General features: G+C 33.2%; 1 long non-coding RNA gene across 2 annotated transcripts in view; it reads left to right on the forward strand.

Annotated features, from left to right (window-relative positions):
* Positions 1-20,552, forward strand: part of LOC136835210 (uncharacterized) — a 429,151-nt gene that overhangs the window by 13,399 nt on the left and 395,200 nt on the right. The gene's annotated exons all lie outside the window — the stretch shown is intronic.

Below are 20,552 nucleotides of genomic sequence, written 5' to 3' on the forward strand. Positions count from 1 at the left end.
TATTGGTATTTTTCACATCAGGTTGATTATTGTTTGGTCGGTTAAAATCTATTCTTTTACAGTACTACCCTTCTAGAAATAAACAAAGAAAATAGTAATAATTTATTAAAGAGAGATTGACTGCACTAATGAAAGCCATTAGAACCTTAGAAAAATACGATAGTGAATATTTACGTACGGAAACAAGCAAACCTAATATCCCTCCTCAGCCACGAACAATCTGGAACATTCACCTCTGAAAACACGCGGGGAAAGTAACAGGTGAGAGAGAGAGAGAGAGAGAGAGAGAGAGAGAGAGATCAGAAAACTCCAGGAATAGTATTAATGACTATCCTGTGGCTTAATCAGGACACTCCAGCGCAGAAAACACACAGTAAAATTAATATTCTTTTTCCTTGTCATAATACCACATTTCTCCCTCTTCCTGACGCCTTTGCGGTTTATGTGAACAATGGCTCCTTCGTAGCACGAATGGCAGCTGTAATCACTTGCTCTATAATCCTCTCTGTAACCATTAGCTAATGGGCTTCTTCTGAAGAAGTGAGCGGTTGATTGTCCTCCGCCATAGGATTAGATAGGAGAGATTTATCGAGGGATTTCCAAACTCTGTGTAAGGGAAAATTTTTCTCCCTTTTTTTTTTACTTTTTCCTTATTACTTTAGCTAGAGAGTTTTGGATTATTCTAACTTTAGACTACTTCTACTACTATTATTATTTCCGTTTGTTAGCCGTCCTTTCGTTAATATTCACCAAAGATATTCTAATATAGCACATCGTTATTACTTATTATTATAAGTATTACTCAGAAGATTAACCCTGTTCATATGGAACTAGCCCACAGGAGCCATTGGCTTGAAATTTAAGCTTCCAAAGAATATGATGTTCATTAGAAAGAAGTAAGAGAAGGTGATGGGAAATACGGAAAGAAAGAAGAGATCACTTGCTAAAAGAAGAAAAAAAGAAAAAACTAATAAATAGATATAAGTGTAAGTAAATTATTAAAATTCAAGGGGAATTGTATTAGGGTAGTGATGCATTGCGTCATCGCTTCAACTTTTGAAATTCCAGTTGCACGACATCCTCAGGAAGACTCAGTGTTATACTTGCAGCAGCACTAGTAGGAGTAAAAGATGTAGTAGCTAATAGGACACCAGTCTCTAGTAGCCATAGTAGTAGCAACTGTGGTGGTATTTGAATGATCTGCCTAAACGATACGTTACCAGGAATCATTTCCATGCTGCTGGAATCATAAAAAAAGAGGCATCGAAGCGTAAAAAGGAGCATCAAAGAACGTTCGATGTGAGACCTACTCGTTTATGACTCCCATCTATCATCGGATGTTCGAAAAGGAAGAAGGGAGGAAGCGTAACGTAGAATGGTATAAAGAGAATGCCATATATATATATATATATATATATATATATATATATATATATATATATATATATATATATATATATATATATATATATTATATATATATATATATGTGTGTGTGTGTGTGTGTGTTTATATGTACATATATATATTATAGATATAAATCTTATACACACACACACATATACACACACACACACACACACACACACACACATATATATATATATATATATATATATATATATATATATATATATATATATATATATATGTATATGTATGTATGTATGTATGTATGTATGTATGTATGTATATAGATATATACCGGGTGTTTCGAAATTAGAGGCCCCCTCTCCACAGGATAAGTGGAAAGTTATGAAGTTTTCTGCTATAGCCTATCTCCAAGTACATTATTTTAAGTTTCTATTAAGCTAGTTTTCATTTTACATTTCTTGTATTTTCAGATTGAGTGACGGAGTTAGATACAGCCATGGCTAACGACTCGAAGGAAATCAGATGGATTGACCGAATCCGGGCTATAACCTTCAGAGAGGCCAGGGATGCTGGCGCATCCTTCATTTCACGTTCCTGGATAGCTAAATATATTAAAAGAGATGAATCATTTGTTAAAAGAAACTGGAAAAAAAATCCATAGGACTGTCATTGCAAAAAGAGTGAGAATCTTAGAAGGCCTGAAGTCCTTTCTCAGGAGTCAAAAGACATCATAGGTGAGGCAGTGGGTAGACCAAGAAAGTCTTTACATAAATTGGCGCTTGAACTAGAAACAAAAAGGAGAAAGAAAGGAAGTTATAGTGCTGTATATCGTGAGTTGAAAAAATCTGGTATCAAGCCATTTCATGTTGTCAGCAAGCCCAACATCACTCGGCAACAGAGAGAAGACCGTGCATGGTTTTGTGGTTCATTTCTTAAATATTGGGATGAAGCTGACTTTCTCCATGTTGCCGCATCAGATGAATTCTTCATTTACACAGTCAGGAAGACAAATCATAAAAATGGCATCATTTGGGCAGCAAAGTTGGAGGATATCAGCGATGACGTGCGCTATCGCCAAGTTGTGAAATTTCCTGAATGTGGATCATCAAAGAAAAAGGACAGTCATGGAATGGCTAATACTTCAGAGAAACTGTGCTTACTGGTGGAGTATTTCCTTTCCTCAAAGACCCTGAAAATGTGTTATCTGTTGAAGAAGTCACATTTTTGCATGATAAGGCACCATGTTTTGAGGCTCTTCAGACAAAGGAGCTGCTTCGAAACAGTGGTATCGATTTCTTCTGGTCACGTGAATTTCCAGGTAGTTCCCCTGACCTTAATGTGTGTGAAAACATTGGTATTATCTTAAAGGATCGTGTTGAAGCACGCACAGTAAACTATGATGGTATACCAAGCCTCGACGACCTGCACAGAGAGATGACCGAAGTGCTCAGGGAAATGGAGTTTGAGTCTCAGCTTTTTTGTGCTTTGCTGAAATCACACCCATCAAGAATGCAGGCTGTGGTACAGGCAGATGGAGGCCACAGAAAATATTAAATACTCAGAGAGAAACTTAAATAAATACCTGTTCTGAATTACTTTTGTTTTCGTCCATATCAATTTTAGTTTATACTGTAGAGTGAGGGGGGCGTCTCTAATTTCGAAACACCCTGTATATAGTATACATACATACACGACTGAGTAAAATAATGGAGAGAAAATAAAAACAGAAAACAGTCGGCTCCTGAGCCATGTACAAATTGTAGCTATGTAAGCCGCCTACAGAGATAAAGCGGAGTGAAAGAGAAAGAGAGAGAGAGAAAATCAGAAAATAAAAAAAATGGTTTGAGGTTATGCATAGGAACGAATTACAACCGACATAATCTCCGTAAATGAAGAGAGCAAATAATAAAGAGCAAATGATTAATTAAAATCCCCATGAGAAAAGAAGCAGAAATAAGAAAAAAAGGACAGAAAGTGAACAACAGTGAAATAACAACATCACAGCGGGAACTAGGGTGAGGGGCTTAATTTACTTCATAATTAAAGTAATTGTGTTATATTTCATGCTGCGAGTAGGTAACAGCATTTACGAAAAGAGAAAGAATTTTCTGTTTATAATATAATGTTAGTGAATATTCTAATAACACGTTCCTGGAAATAACACACAGCCAGTTAGAAGAGTCATTGTAATTTTATCGAGTGCATGAAAATTAAAATGAAATTGAATGAAATTAACAAAAGATCGAAATGTCAGCAGTTGCTGTAACATTTATTCCTGATTATTTCTTTACTGCACGTTCAATAGTATACGTCACTAACGCTCTGCAAACAATGGAGGAAAGGTAATATGTAATTAATCCTAATCTTCATTGTGTAATGTTAATAGTTGTGTATACTGTATATATTGTTTGCGTTTGTGCGGTTCAACTCTGAATGTTTTAGGTGGTTTCCTTCTTTGCGTTTTCCTATTATATATTCCTCTCTCTCTCTCTCTCTCTCTCTCTCTCTCTCTCTCTCTCTCTCTCTCTCTCTCTCCTCTTTGATTTTCTTCCTCTGCTTCTTCGTACATATTGGATATAAAGAATTACCACTTATTTTCTGCCCGTTGTGACGAACACACGTCAATGTTTTTTCTGGTCCATCCCCACCCCGATCGGCCTCCCTCCCCCCCTTCCTCCCGCCCAACAACCTTTTTTACCAGGATTCCAGCATTTCTCGTTTCCTGTCTTCCAAAAGAGAAGGAAAATGAAAAAAAAATTCATAACAAAAACATAATTAGCTTCATCTTAACCCCCTCTCTGTCAGTTTTTTTACACAGCATCAAGTCGGCAGATTTATGTCTTTGTCAATATCAGGTTTTTTTTTTTAGCAAGGTTCGAGACTTCTTTTGAATCCATTATCCTTTTCTACCATGCCCACTATCTTTTCTCTCTCTCTCTCTCTGTGCGTCTCGAGAACGGCCCTTTAGAAAAAATAAGGAAATAAGAATGTCTCAATCAAGCTTTGTCCAATATACTCCCTTCCCCTCCTTCCCCACCCCCTTCCCCTTCTTTCACTCCCCCGCCCCTCCACACCATCGTTCCCCTGACGACGACGACAATCTTGAAAGAGATGAATTTCCAGATGACCTCTGAAACTTCTGCAAATTGGTTATTAGCCCTTCGACTCTTCAGTTTACTCTTTTTTTTTATTTTCTTATTTATTTATTTATTTATTTTTTTTTACTTTTTTGACGCCATAGCCTCTGGAGTTCCTCTCGTGTAGGAAGATCACTAAGGTGATTTTGATTTTTGCGTTGATGATTTTGTTATTTGATGTATATATTGAAAGTATAATCCTTCATGCCATTAGGATTTCATTTGTGGTATTGTTTTGTTATATTTTATTGTCCTGATGAAGGAGACTTTAACCGAAAATAAATTATTACCAAGTCAGCTTAACTGAACTGTGTTTAAACATTATTTTCAAGGGGAAGGTAAAGAATTAGGAAGAGGTGGAATTTTAATTTGTTTTAAATAATATGTTAAATAATCTTTTAAATATTTTTTCTTTAGAAACGCAACCACAGTTGAGCAGAGACGATAATCAAGAATGCAGTTTTGAAGGCTGGTGTTCTTTACTGTCTAATCTTCCATTATTTCCCTTTTTCTTTTTTTTCAAAATTGGTTCGTTTCTGACGTAAAATTTCGGAAATAAATGTCTGGATTCCTTGACAGAACAAAAAACATGGCTTTGGCTGATAATAAATAATCTAATCTCCTTGACTTCTCCATTATGTTAATTGAGCACCAGTCTGATTTTTAAACTGTTTTTATATCACATTTATACAGATCATTTTCAAAGCAATTAACATTTTACAGTAGTGATTCAACTGATACTAAATGCCTGTACATGGTTTGAGATACAGAATGACTGTATCCGTGTGTTTTTGTAAGACATTTAGCAGCCCCTTGAACATCCTGATGGTAGGGAGTGTTGGTAGCAGCTTTGTCCAGTAAATGCTTGGAGGTTCTAGTCTAAGGCTAATCTATATTCAGCTGAAATATAGGTATATTTTGTCTATATATATATATATATATATATATATATTTATATATATATATAATATATATATATATATATATATCCATATATATATATATATATATATTTATATATCCGAAGATCTTTTTTACATACATATATCCCGACAAGATATATATATATATATATATATATATATATATATATATATATATATATATATTTATATGTATTATGGATATATGTGTCTCTATATATATTTTTCATATATTTATTTTTTTACGTAGTTGTGTGTGAGTGTCAGCATTATACCTAATACTTTACTAGAATCCTTTGTCGTTAATGGAAAGATCTAGGGTATTATTTGGGTCCGGATGCAGAGGAGGTTTTAGGAGCTTTCTCTTTCATTTGTTTCCCTTAACCTTGCGACAGAAGACAATTTTTCTTTTAACTGAATCTGGTGGATAAGAGTTGCCTTTTGCCCCAACAAAAGTGAGGAGTCCTATTGATAACTTTAGTTTCATGTTGTAGCGAATTACTGTATCATTCATTTGCTTCTATACATTACCAGTAAGATACAGTAAGCCACTGTAAAACCAAAAGAACGTTATACTGATAAAAAAAAAAAGGTTTCCCCTGTAGAGACCACTAACGTATAAAAAAATCCAAAAGTTTTGGAGGTGAAAAGCTTCATCTACTATTCCCTTTTTGATGACCATAAACACAGCTCGTTATGAACATTCAGTCATGAAAAATCCATAACAAAATTCATACTTAAAAAGGACACGAAATAAACCCGACGAGATGTCGGGGTGACATAAATCACCCAAATGACAGGTGGGACGTGACAGAGCCATGAATGGTAACCGACAGCGCAGCGCTCCTCCGTGACTTAAAATTGCGCAAAGATAATTACTTGACAAATGTGAGTATGCTGTGAATATCGAAAGGGTGTGAAAGAAGTCTCTGGGAGTTAGGAAAAGCATTTAAAATGCCCTGCCTTGTCGTCTATACAATACTCTCCGAAGTTTCCGACTTGTTCGTCTGAAGGTGACATATCCTTAAAAAAAAAAAATGGATGTTGTGCTAGAACCTCCAAAGTTCCAGCGAAAATGCATTGCATTACCACCTTAAAAAATAGTTCGCCTTGTTTTTTACGAGGTTATTTGTATATTTATCAATTTATTAAGATATTCCCCTATCTTTTATTATTTTCTTATAACTGCTCCAAAGTTCAAGCGAAGATGCAATCCATTACCAACCTAAAACAGTTCGCTTTGTATTTTATTAATGTATGTTTATATTTATCTGTTTATTTATTAATTTATTCATTTGTATTTTTCCATAATGATTGATCTCTTCTGCAACTTCTTTAAAAAATATATAATCTTCTTTGGAAGCTTGAATTTCAGGTCAATGGCCACTGTTATTTTTCCATAAGAATAGGGGGTTATCTTCTGATTAATAATAATAATAATAATAATAATAATAATAATAATAATAATAATAATAATAATAATAATAATAATATTAGATCTGGTAAAGGCTCCGTAAGCCAAGTCTACTAAGATTAATATAGGCGTCACCTTCTTCAGTTTCTCTGAAGGAGATCTAAAAAATAAGGGCTTTGGCAGAGAGAGAGAGAGAGAGAGAGAGAGAGAGAGAATTACCTTGAGAGAGAGTTTCCCTTGGGGGCTGTCAGGATGCTGGAGAGAAAGGAGTCTGAAAGACCTCTTGCACAGTACCTTTGGGCTTTTCCTTCAGGTCTTTGGCAGAGTACTCTCTCTCTCTCTCTTTATTCTCTCTCTCTCTCTCTCTCTCTCTCTCTCTCTCTCTTCATCCTTTCCCCATCGAATTACCTTTGAATAGTGGTTTCCCTTGACAGGATATTTCTATGGAACTTACGTGATCATTTATTTGTAAATAGGTCACGATGAATCATGTCATTTTGTGAAGAAAAATGTTTATTCTTTCAAAAGAAACTATCACTTTGATAATTGCCGTGATATAAATGTTTATTTTTGTGATTATTGGAAACATAAGGAAGTCTTACTAATGAATGATATGGCTCTGAAAAACATGACACGAGAGTTTATTTTCAGTTTATTGCCGATAGACCTCGACTATTGTATTTTCATTTGTATATCGATAAGCTTGGCATCTGCATACAGGATGTCAGTATTCACTCTTACCTTGTTCATATTTTGTATAATTACTATGATGATAATAATTTCACTTATCTCCGGGCGGCACCTATATTTACTAACGTCATTAAGTAGTACGAACTACGTCGTTGGAATCATCTCGGCGTTTTGATCTAAATAGAAAGTGTTCGTATAAAAAGTGTTGAGGGAAGTCATAAGTATTTAAGTGATTACACCAAACATTTCCTTACACCCAGTTTTCATTTAAGATTATAATCACGCCGCGTCTTTGGTCTTGGTATCCTTGGATCATCTTCTTGGCGAGTCAAGACATTGCTATAATTATCATCAATCTTCCTCTTTTTACAAAATCGAAAGGAGACATAAACGACTCTTTTAAATTATTTTTAACGAGGTGCGGTTGCATAAAAATGTGGAGAGAGAGAGAGAGAGAGAGAGAGAGAGAGAGAGAGAGAAGAAAAATCTTACATTGCAGAAATTTTTCGTGCGGATATCACCAGAATATTCTTGTTAATTTACAACTTAATTTCTGTACGGACTTGATCCATCGTTTCGGGGAGATATAAGGTGAGTTTTACCGAAGAAAAAACTAATAAGAATCCTCAGCAAACACGAAAAAATATGGCCGTGCCTGCTTTCAGAAACATGACAGTTAAATCTTAGAACTTAATTGTTTCTTTATCCCCTGCAACATTAGGAAATATTTGGGGTGTTCTGTGTTTTATCATCACGTGTGAAGAAGAGGTAATGGGTACCATCATTTAACGAGAAAGTGGTTAGGCAGAGAAAGACGAAAGGGTGCATTCAGACTTAAAGGAGTCGCAAACTCGGAAACTTCTTTGCAGTCAGAAAAATAAAAAATATAGGATTATTGTGATGGTGCTGAAGAACAAACGTCCTGCTCTTTTATTTATGGGCGAAAAGCCGCACCCCTAAATGCAAATTTACAAAGACGCCGAAAACCTGCAGGGTTTATATTGTTGAATAAAAGGGTATCATCAGCTGATGTCTTGTACAGAACAGCTAAAGACATTTGCTGGATAAAAAGTGTGTGAATTTATCTTTTGCATGAGACAAAGTCATCAGACACAAGTAAAGGTACACTGGGATGTTATTTATCGATAGACACAGTTATAAAGTTATAAGGGTAACCAGGGAAGTAATTTGTCAGAAGACAGATGTAAAATTATAAAGGTACACCGGGAAGTAATTTGTCAGTAGACATAGGTACAATTATAAAGGTACACCGGGAAGTAATTTGTCAATAGACATAGGTAAAATTATGAAGGTACACCGGGAAGTAATATGTCAATAGACATAAGTAAAATTATGAAGGTACACCGGGAAGTAATATGTCAATAGACATAGGTAAAATTATAAAGGTACACCGGGAAACGTAGGTAAAATTATAAAGGTACACCGGGCAAAACAGTATTTGGAATCTCTGTGAGCAGATGTCACCGAACAAAACAGTATTTGGAATCTCTGTGAGCAATAGTGACATCATGACAAATGGCTTCAGTGATTGAGCAACATCAGTTCCCCATAACTTCCTACAGTTAAAAATTCATGTGGATTCTCGTAACGAGAAACAAAGCCCTCAGCAAAATGTCCTTCTCATAGATATGCAAATACTTTCCTAGGCCCGAGCGAGGGAGCGCCGTTCCCCAGAAAAGGATTTCCCGGGAGATGCCAGAAAGCCATAGGTGGATAATATTAAAAGGAAATATTTCCTCCTTTGGGATGGAGATGTTCTCATCTTGCGTGGTATATAAATCTGGATAATGGAAGGCACTACTCGGACGTCTTGCTTAAGAGTTACTGAGATATACGAGGAAATCTGAAAGGTATTTATCTTACTTTTCCCCATGAGTTATGGAATGAGATTCCTCATTCGATCCTCAAGCATACCTTTTTAGATTTGCAACATTTAAATGTGTATAGATTTGCAACACTTACACGTGTATATATTTGCAACATTTATGTGTGTTAGGGTTGCAACATTTATGCATGTATAGATTTATTGCATTTGCGCGTGTATTTATTTACAGCATTTATACGTGTATACCTTTACAGCATTGATACCGGTATAGATTTGTAACATTTAAACGAATAAATATATAGTATTTATACGTATATTGATTTACAGCATTTATACGTATGTAGACTTGTAACATTTAAACGTATAGATTACAGAATTTATACGTGTATAGATATGCAGCATTTATACTTGTATAGATATGCAACATTTATACATGTATAGCTTTACAGCATTTATGTGTATAGATTTACAGCATTTATGTGTACAGATTTGCAACACTTGTGCGCGTATAGATTTACAACATTTATAAGTGTATAGATTTGAAAAATTTATACGAATATAGATTTTCAGCATGTATACATGTATAGGTTTACAACATTTATACATATATAGAAAATTTTTATGCTATATAAATTTACTACATTTATACGAGTATAGATTTTCAACGTTTATGTTTATTGATTTAAACCATTTATGTGTGTAAAGATTTGCAAAATTTATACGCGTATAGATTTACAAAATTTATTCACGTATAGATTTACAACCTTTAGAGGTGCATATATTTACAACATTTATTCTGCAAAATCAAACATTTTACTTACCACTCCGAATCTTATATGTCCACAAAATGGTCTCTGGTCAGCCATATTGAAGAGTTTTATTTTTTATACTTTTCCTGTTCTTCATAAACTAAAGGCGCTGCCACACCGGTATATTTCCTGACATATTTGCTTCCAGTGTCGGTGGCAAAACTGAAGAGCCTCATTTCTTCGCGTGGGAAGAATAGCCACTTTCCCAACGGAATGACATTTAGTATACATTCTTTCTTTTTTTTTTTTTGCCAAATCCATCTTTTTTTGGTGAAATCCAAGCAGAGCTGGTAATTATCTTATAACGATTAGGTTATAGTGGTTAAACCAGTTTACGAATTAATCGCAGAAGTGTATCACTCGGTAATACGCACGTTCAAACGCTCCCTACAAAAGGAATAATGACTTGCTGGCGGTGTCAAATGATTATGCCCTTGGAACGTATGTCCGTCTTGGCGTCACTGAATGTCGAAAAACTTCGTCATTTAGACAGCGCCTGACAGGACGAGACAGCTTTGGAAAGGAGCCACATAAAATGGACTTCCGTCAAAGTGCCATAAGGCTTCCTTTGAAGTATCTTGAAAATTCAGTTTTGTAGACACGAGAACTTACGGGGCATTAATTATCATGTGTGTATATTATGTGCAATAAAACGGAGGTGTTATCTCAAATGAGCTGAGTTCATGTTTCCAGAAACAAAAGTTGATACCCTCTTCAAACGTCCGTGGGGCAGGAGTTAGGGGCTTGCAACCTCATCGCGATATATTTGCTGAAATCCGGGATGTCAACACAAAGCGTAGTGAGATATATATATATATATATATATATATATATATATATATATATATATATATATATATATATAATTATATATATATATATATGTATATATATATATATATAATATATAATATATATATATATATATATATATATATATATATAATTATATATATATATATATATATATATATGTATATATATATATATATAATATATAATATATATATATATATATATATATATATATATATAAATATATATATATATATATATATATATATATATATATATATATATATATATATATATATATATATATATATATATATATATATATATATATATACACACATACATACATACATACAGTGCTTGTGTGGTAGATAAGTATATATAAATATATATATATATATATATATATATATATATATATATTTATATATATAAACATTATATATATATATATATATATATATATATATATATATATATATTTATATATGTGTGTGTTTGTGTATGCATAAACGTATGCGTTTATAATTCTTTCCTTCCGCACAGTTGCAGACCATAAGAAAACCATTAGACCAGAAAAAGGAAGAAAATGATTTTGCGAAAAAGTCTCTCAATATTCGGGCAAACTCCCGAGGAAAAGATTCGGAATAATGGCTCCCGATTTTAAAAGTTTTGGAAAAACAATTTGCTCGATTATGTTGTTTCTTTTTGCCATGCTTCTCTTTCCTCGAAGTCTGTGCTTTTTTTTTTTATTCCTTTTCCCAATTTCAGGTCAAAAACTCCTCTACACCGATATTGGGAATTCGGTTAGACAATATACTCTTATGAGGGGTGTATATATACATACATTATATATATATATATATATATATATATATATATATATATATATATATATTATATTGTGTGTGTTTTATGTGTGTTATATGTATGTGTGCATATATATATATATATATATATATATATATATATATATATATATATATATATATATATATATATATATATATATATATATGTGTATGTATATATATATATTTCTGTTTTTCAGAAATATCTTCCTAATTTTCTTTTGCGTCTTACGTTCTCCTTTCTTTCATCTTCAGGAAGTCGATTTAAAGGTGGGTTGTTTCACACATGGAGCATCCATATGGCTAACGCGATATTGAATAACAATAATAATTCGTAATTATTTAACACTGAGGTTTTGATTTTCTACAAAAATTAGACATTTTCTGAAAGGGAATCATTGATGGTATATGTTAAATTCTAACTACTTTTCCTTGCCTGCAGAAGATATTAGAAGATACTGCCATGGCGTATTCCCGTTCATTAGTTTATGAGATGTCAACTCATACATAAAAGATTTCATATTTTAATTTATTATTCGTACTTTGCAATGGTTAAATTTCCAAGATGAAGTACCGTTATTTTTCTGTCAGATCATTAGAATTCTATGTTTTTATACAGAAAAAATCGCAAATTGTCAAGGCAAAAAGTTTAGTTTTTCATGAAGATATATTAATTCGATTTTTTATTACTGACAAAAAAAATCGCAAATGGTGAAGACAAAAATGTTTAGTCTTTCACGAAGATAGAATCTGCATTGTTTCTTATTATCGTGTGCAAAAAATCACCAGAAATATTTCCATCCTTCTTGTTGTCACTTTCTCTTTCAGAGACGGGTATTAATCATTATTTAGCTTGAAAACTGAAAACGGATTAATTTATCGGCATGATGGTTATAAACACACTGAATGTCGGAACAAGACAACCATTAATTATGTCAGCTTGTGTCGTTTTTAGTGTCATTTATGTATTCATTTCTTTGTTCATATATGTAATTATTTTCTTTTGTTAGTCGTGAGTGATGCTTGTTCAGTCTCTTTGTTCAGATTCATCCTTTTCTTCTCGTATTATTCTTTATTTATTTCTCTTATGACGTACTTGTCATGTCGCATAGGAATAAATGCCTATTATTATTTACGAAAGTAGCAATAAGCGAGTGTGTACCTGCATCTTACATTTGTTTTTTAATTGGGGACGATGAAGGCGGTCGGTAACTAAAATCTTGGTAGACACTACATAAAAAAAAAAAAAAAATATATATATATATATATATATATATATATATATATATATATATATATATATATATATATATATATATATATAGTTAATGTTCCATACGTAACAAAAACGAAACATGCATCACTTAAGCGAAATGATATCATGCGTAAGATCACAGAGAGAAAAATCAAGAAATTAAAAAGAAAATATAATTGAAGACACAATTAGGGAAGGAACAATTCCATTCCACTTTACGGTTCCCGATTTTTACGTGGATCTTGCGGGATACTGAAGTCTCAAGCATACCCAGTCGCGGCACACACATTAAGGATAAGAGAGAGAGAGAGAGAGAGAGAGAGAGAGAGAGAGAGAGAGAGAGAGAGAGAGGAGTAATTATTGAGAACTGTATCTGCAATCTGAGAGAGAGAGAGAGAGAGAGAGAGAGAGAGAGAGAGAGAGAGAGAGAGAGAGAGAGAGAGAGAGAACCATGCAAGTCCTGGCAAGGAAAACTGCAGAATTAAAGCTCTCAAGGACTTGGGGAGCGTACGTCTTACACTTAAAGGAGAAAGAGTTGCTCATAATAGTGAGCCCGAAGTATCTAACGAGCATGAAATGCTTTTTAGGAGCGAAGTTATGAGCTACAAGCAAATGGTATAAATACATCGTCGAGTTGGCGAGATAGGAGGAGTTTGGTAAGAAAGGTTGAATATAACTTAGTAAATTTGTATTTTTTTTTATCCTTTTATTTTATCCTTTCAAAAAAAGTCAGCGTTATACCCAAAATCACAAATATAAACATTAACTTTTGGAATAATTCTTGGCACCTCTGTATAACGTCGGTGTACATAAGTTTTTACAGTATATTTTTTCCTTAATTAGAATAATTTCTTGATTGATCTTTTCGTTTTTGTGGCCCAAGTCAACGCTTATTTTTCGTTCTTTCCCTTCAGTAGACGTTACAAACTCAAGATAAAATTAAGATATGAATAAGACATCTAGATATGAATGTAGAGTAAAGGTTTTTCTTGACGCGATATTTCGACTGATTCTTCCGGCGTTTTCGCTCAGGCGCAAATTTCCACATGCCTTACAACCTTCTGAAATTTAATCGCTCGACGATCATAATATTTCATAAGAATGTTGGCCGATTTTAATTGTATCACTCAGTCCCCGAATATTTTAGATTGTGTTGTAGACTGTACATACATGCTGTACAATATATATATATATATATATATATATATATATATATATATATATATATATATATATATATATATATATATATATATATATATATATATATATATATATATATATATATATATATATATATATATATATATATATATATATATATATATATATATATATATATATACAGTTATGTATACATACATACATATCTAGAGAGAGAGAGAGACGGACGCATAATCTTTCCACGATACGAAAACTCCGCTTCAATTAGTGAAATTATTTATTCCATGATAGAGAGCCAGCATCATAAGTGACAGCTTGACATCTCCTACCTGCTCATTAACGGTGTCAAAGGCCTTCCCTTTCGTGTCAATTTAACGTCTGTTATTTTGCGTAGAGAATGAATAAGCTTCCTCTTTTTGTTAGTGTCCGACAGCTTATCTCTTTATCTTCATTGACATAGATATTCATCTTAAGAATATGTTATTAATGCCCACCCGTCGCCTCAAACTAAGTTTTACAGGGGTTTTTTCTTCGCGTACATTTGTCTGTTTTTTATTTGTCTGTTTGTCTGTTTATTCAGTTGTCTGGTTTGTTTATTTTCTGTTCGCAAGATATCTCAACGAGCTGTTATGTGGGATTTTACGAACATTTTATCCAAAAATGGATCCCTTGACTAACAACAAGTGACCACATTTTTGGGGCTGGATCAGGACGTAGGAGTAATAATAATAATAATAATAATAATAATAATAATAATAATAATAATAATAATAATAATAATAATAATAGCAACGATATAAGTTGAATTTTTTTCATAGCCTGAAAAACCCCACTCCTAGTCGAACTTTAGGCTCTTGGCTCATCTCTTCAAGTTTTTTTTTTTTTTTTTTTTTAAGAAACGTTTGCGCTATTTCAGAATGTTCCATCCCTGTTCACTTTCAGTTTTGTTTCAATTTTTCCTCCTCTATTTTCTGTTTTCTTTCGCTTTTGTGTTCCTCACCTTTCCTACAGTTGCCTTGTTTCATTTTTGTCTTCACTTTCCTCTAAGATGAAAATTAACACTTTTTGATTAATGTCCACGGAATATTCAGGGAATTGTCTTCCGCTTATAATGTTCTAACGTCCAATTATCTCTTCCACTTCTGTTGTTTCTCAGCAAAAAAAAGCTTATTAACGATGGTATTCAGTCGGAAAAAGACTATATAGTTACCTCTCGAAAGTCAATTCGGAAGATGACAAGATATTCCACCAAGAATAATTCTAAAGGCTCTGAAGATCTTTCCAAAATTAATATTCTTTTCACTTTTATCACACTCAGTATTTTTTAACTGTTCATTAAATCCAATGAATAAGTATTTTTTTAATCCTTTGTTATATCCAGTAATTCAATATTTCATTAACTCTTCAATAATTCGAGTAACACAAAATTCTTTTCAACCCCTCATTGAATGCAATAACAGCCACAGAAAAAATATCCGAAGGGGAACAGAACAACGGAGAAGAAAGTGTCGAGGGACTGAAAAGAGAAACCAGAAGAAAGAAAGGTCAACAAGATATACAGAGACTCTTTGGGCAAAACATATTATATCACCAAAAATATGCTTCCTTCCTCTTACCCCTGTTTATTTAAGGGGAGGAAGGTCCACTTACCAGGGAGAGATTTTCCCCCTTCGATGAATTCCAATAGTTGTGTAATATTGTTTCACTCCCTTCGAAACAATGGCATCTTTTGTTGATTGTCCCTAAGAGTTGGGTCAAGGATTCATGTTTTGGAGAGTATTAGATTCGTCTTTTTTTTTTTTACCTTTATAAAATTTTTCAGTTCTTGTAGAGGCTTCGTTTCTCAGCAGTCCCATGTAACAGAAATGTTGAGTCATTCAGTTCTTAAGGGCTCTTTTAATATCAGAATGAACTTCTGAGTATGTTATTGTAATAAATAATGCAGTATAAAGCGATATATATATATATATATATATATATATATATATATATATATATATATATATATATATATATATATATATATATATATATATATATTTTTATGACATTAGGTCAATCAGTCAATCCTTTTGTCTTCAGTTCAGGACAGACAAATAAAATATGCAAGTTTTACTAATCCTTTCACTCCGCATCTCTTTGCATCCTGCGCATGATTATCCGTCTCAGTGGCCTGTGAGTTCGAAGGCAAAGAAGAAAGTGTGATTACATCATGTATCTGTTTCTTCTTGTAATGCGTTCGCTTTCATTGTTGGATTTGTGCATAAAGACAATATGGACGAGTATCTGCTATTTCCTTTAGCATCTTTTGCATAAATTTTGACTGCTCTCAAGGGAAGTTTCCAGCTAAAATTCCTCTCTCTCTCTCTCTCTCTCTCTCTCTCTCTCTCTCTCTCTCTCTCTCTCTCTCTCTCTCTCTCTCGATTGACTGATCTGTTTGTGCAGCCTGGAGTCGCAACAATTGTGGTCACGGACGACGCCTTCACGTTGGCAAAGGATTTGCTTTTTTCCAACATAACTAAACCAAACGAGCGTGCACACGCACAAAATGCTGTTTTGTATACCTGGTTTCATGAGAGCCCAAATTTTCCTTGAGTACATTGGTTGGACGTTTTTTATCCAGCTGAGGCTATTTTTGCGAAGTATTGTCTAGTGACACATTGCTTGTCTGCGCAGCCCTTGACAAAAATTAACTTTATGATATATTTCTTAATTACTTTTTCGTAATATATAAAAAAATTTAGAATATAAATTCTGTTCCTTGGAAGCCTTTTGGTTGTCATTTATCATTTCACAATGTAGAAAAAGAGGAAAGGAAACGTTGCACACTAATTAAAGTTTTAAAAATCATTGATAATATCTCGCTTTTTATTTCTTTGTCTCGTTTCACCTCTTAGCAGTTGATGAACAAGAAATTCCTGTATAAAATACCTCCCCTCTGTATTAAGCAGACTGACTGGAAATGCTGATTTCCCGTCGTAATAGAACAATGTCGAAGTAAAAGCGTCCCATTAAAATTGTAGAAGATTTATGAATAATTTATATGATATAAACATCGGGAGAGCATGATTAGGGAAATGAGCTTAATAGTTTCAGCAGAGTTTTAATAATAAATACAGAGCGGCTGACTGAATTATATTATATACTGTGCCCATATATTCATATAATGTAACACTTAATGTTCTCGTCATGCCATAGCATAGATTTTTTTGGGTTGTTTGTATTGGGGAAGGGGACAAAGAAACAATTTGAAGAAAATTAATATCATTATTTAATATCGACTTGAAATTATTTTAGTAATTACTATAAATTTCCTGTGACAATTGTCATATTTCTTGGGAAATATATGGCTTAGTTGAAACTACTGAATTCGTTACTTCCTTCTGTGTTTCCAGAGCTTCGTTATCTTCACTTGACAAGGTGAATACCTCTATAAATTGGAAAACTTTCTTACGAAAAAATAAATTCGGAGAGATGGACATTGAACATCTTCACTATCAATTAGATTATATTGATGGTTCAAATTTATACTTTTTACGTTTTATATTACTTTGAAACAGATATGAGACTATTAAAATGGCCCGCTCATTTAGGTCCAATTTGATATAAACTGAATTACAATGAGGGGTTCATCTTGACGTGCAAACCTTTGAACTTTTAAAGCAAAGATCTAATAATATGAAAGAACTATTTTGCTTCATTTTTTTTTTTATGTCAAACAAATGCGAGTGAGTGTTGCGACATCACTCAGCCTCCATTAAGGGAAGGTTTACCAACACTCATGTCTCGGTAAAATGTTTTGGAGGTATGATGTGGAGGTCATGTCTTAATGGGGCTCGTGGCAGCAGGAGAGAATATTCTGAGAATGGTTACCAGACGGTATTCTGCTTTTCTGAAGGTGTTCAGGGGTGCTAGAAGAGAGAGAGAGAGAGAGAGAGAGAGAGAGAGAGAGAGAGAGAGAGAGAGACTGGCATCAAAAGAATATGGAATAATAAGTTCTCTCTTTATCTCAAGCTTGTAAAATGGAACCCTCTCTCTCTCTCTCTCTCTCTCTCTCTCTCTCTCTCTCTCTCTCTCTCTCTCTCTCTCTTTCAACAGGTCTTCGTCTTATGAGGCCAAATTTATCTGGTGAACTCAGATAAATAATGTGTTATTTCAATGGAAACGTAGTTCCACATATATTTGTATTGTTTCTGCAGTGAAACAAAACGAAATTCTAGTTATTTAGGTGAGATCGACAAATCCATCTAATCAGAGAATCCTTATGGTGTACCATTGCAGTCTGCTTCTATAACCCTCAGATAAAAATCTGTGATGTTGTGATTTCATAAAAACCTCGAATAAAAGGAACGAAAATCATGAAAGAATCCAACTCTTGCGCTCGGTTGGAAAGAACCAAGTCTCCTGGTGTAAAATAGGAAGAACAGTGACTCTCTCTCTCTCTCTCTCTCTCTCTCTCTCTCTCTCTCTCTCTCTCTCTCTCTCTCTCTCTCTCTCTCTCTCTCTCAGCACAGTTACAGAAAGTTTGGATGGAAAACAATGAATTTCACCCTGTACTGATGCCTGTAACAGTTGCCCGGCATCTGCAACTGTCTGTATCAATTTGTATTGCTTCCTGTGGTCAAAAGGTCACGAAAAATTGTCAATACCGGTGCAACCTTTTTCCCTAAATCTATTTTGCATCCAGATATGTTTGTGCACAGCTGTCCTTGCTGTTTCCAAAGCCAAAATGACTCCCCAAAGATCAATTTTTTTTATTTGTTGATCTTAAGACAATACTGAGTCCCTGTTTACTTTTTTTTCTTTTCATTGTTGCATGTGTTTTCACAAGCTAATTATGTATACAAAAGGTAAATTGTCAATATGAACTCTCAGTCCGATGGCTTCAACATATATGAGAGAGAGAGAGAGAGATAGATACATAGATATATATATATATATATATATATATATATATATATATATATATATATATATATATATATATATATATATATATATATATATATATATATATATATATTATATATATATATATATATATATATATATATATATATATATATATATTTGTATATATATTTACATGCCAAAAAGGCACAGACCTCTCCTCGACACAATAAAGCCTTATGTTGAAAAGGTTATGTATGTTACCTCTTCGAAGGATACATAACTCTTCGAAGGATGAAAATCAACTTACGCTTGAAAAACAAATCACGTATTTTTTAAATGCATTTCTTGAGATTTTTTTCTTTATCAGACAACGAAACGCATTATATTTTACGTTTATGTAGAGTCTGGAATCTTCCCACTTGGTTTAAAATTTAGAAGAAAAAATTAGGATTTAGACTGGAATAAAATATGGGCTGTATCGTTCGAAACTAATTGCACGCAGGTCGTTAAACGAAACTTTTTCCATTTTTATAAAAGATCCTCCATTTAGCGGAATGCCGGAATCTTTCCTTCCCCTGTGCGGGCTTCCTCTAAATTCGTTTGCATTCTGCTGGAAAGGAAGGAGGAAAAGATGGGATTCCCGCTTCACGTTCTGTGACCACAAGAGCACTTTTCAGTTCTAATAATTTTCTTCATGAATATGAAGCATTTGAATTATGTAGCGTTTTTTACTCTAATATACAGTATTATTCAAGCTGTGAAAATATTTGTTATGAATGTCGAAAATGAAAGAATTTATTTTACATATATAAGAAGGAAAACGTATTTTATGAATGTGGAAAAAGAAAGATGTAAAAAATTCAAGCCAGTAAAATTAATGAATATCCAAAATGAAACAAGTCAAGTAAGGAAAACAATTTTTAATATTCAACATGAAAGGAAAAACATCTCTTTCATTAATTTTGCATTAGAAAGTAGCAAAACGAAGAACGATCGAGTAAATAACGGAAAAAACAAAGAGGAAAAATTGTCTTTTATGGAAGGTAAAGTATTTACATTTCATAAAACAAGCCTCAGGAAAACTCCAAATTATTCTAATCATAACAGAAAGAGTATAGATTCCTGTACAGAAATGTACGTAAATATAACTACTCTGTTCATATGGTTACTGAATTGTCTCACTGGCTTAGTGTCCCAAGTAGCCCACATGTGGAAAACCGAAAGAAGGACAGCAGATATATAAATCTAGTTTTCCACTTGAGACAAAAAAAAAAAAAGAGTAGATAAGATTCCATACATTTTGTTCAGTGGTTTCGCCTATGTAAGACTTGGCGATTGCGGAAAATAAAAAAATCGTGAGACAGAGTAAGATTCATATTATATATATATATATATATATAT

The sequence above is a fragment of the Macrobrachium rosenbergii genome, chromosome 55, assembly GCF_040412425.1.
Source record: "Macrobrachium rosenbergii isolate ZJJX-2024 chromosome 55, ASM4041242v1, whole genome shotgun sequence".
NCBI lineage: Eukaryota > Metazoa > Arthropoda > Malacostraca > Decapoda > Palaemonidae > Macrobrachium > Macrobrachium rosenbergii.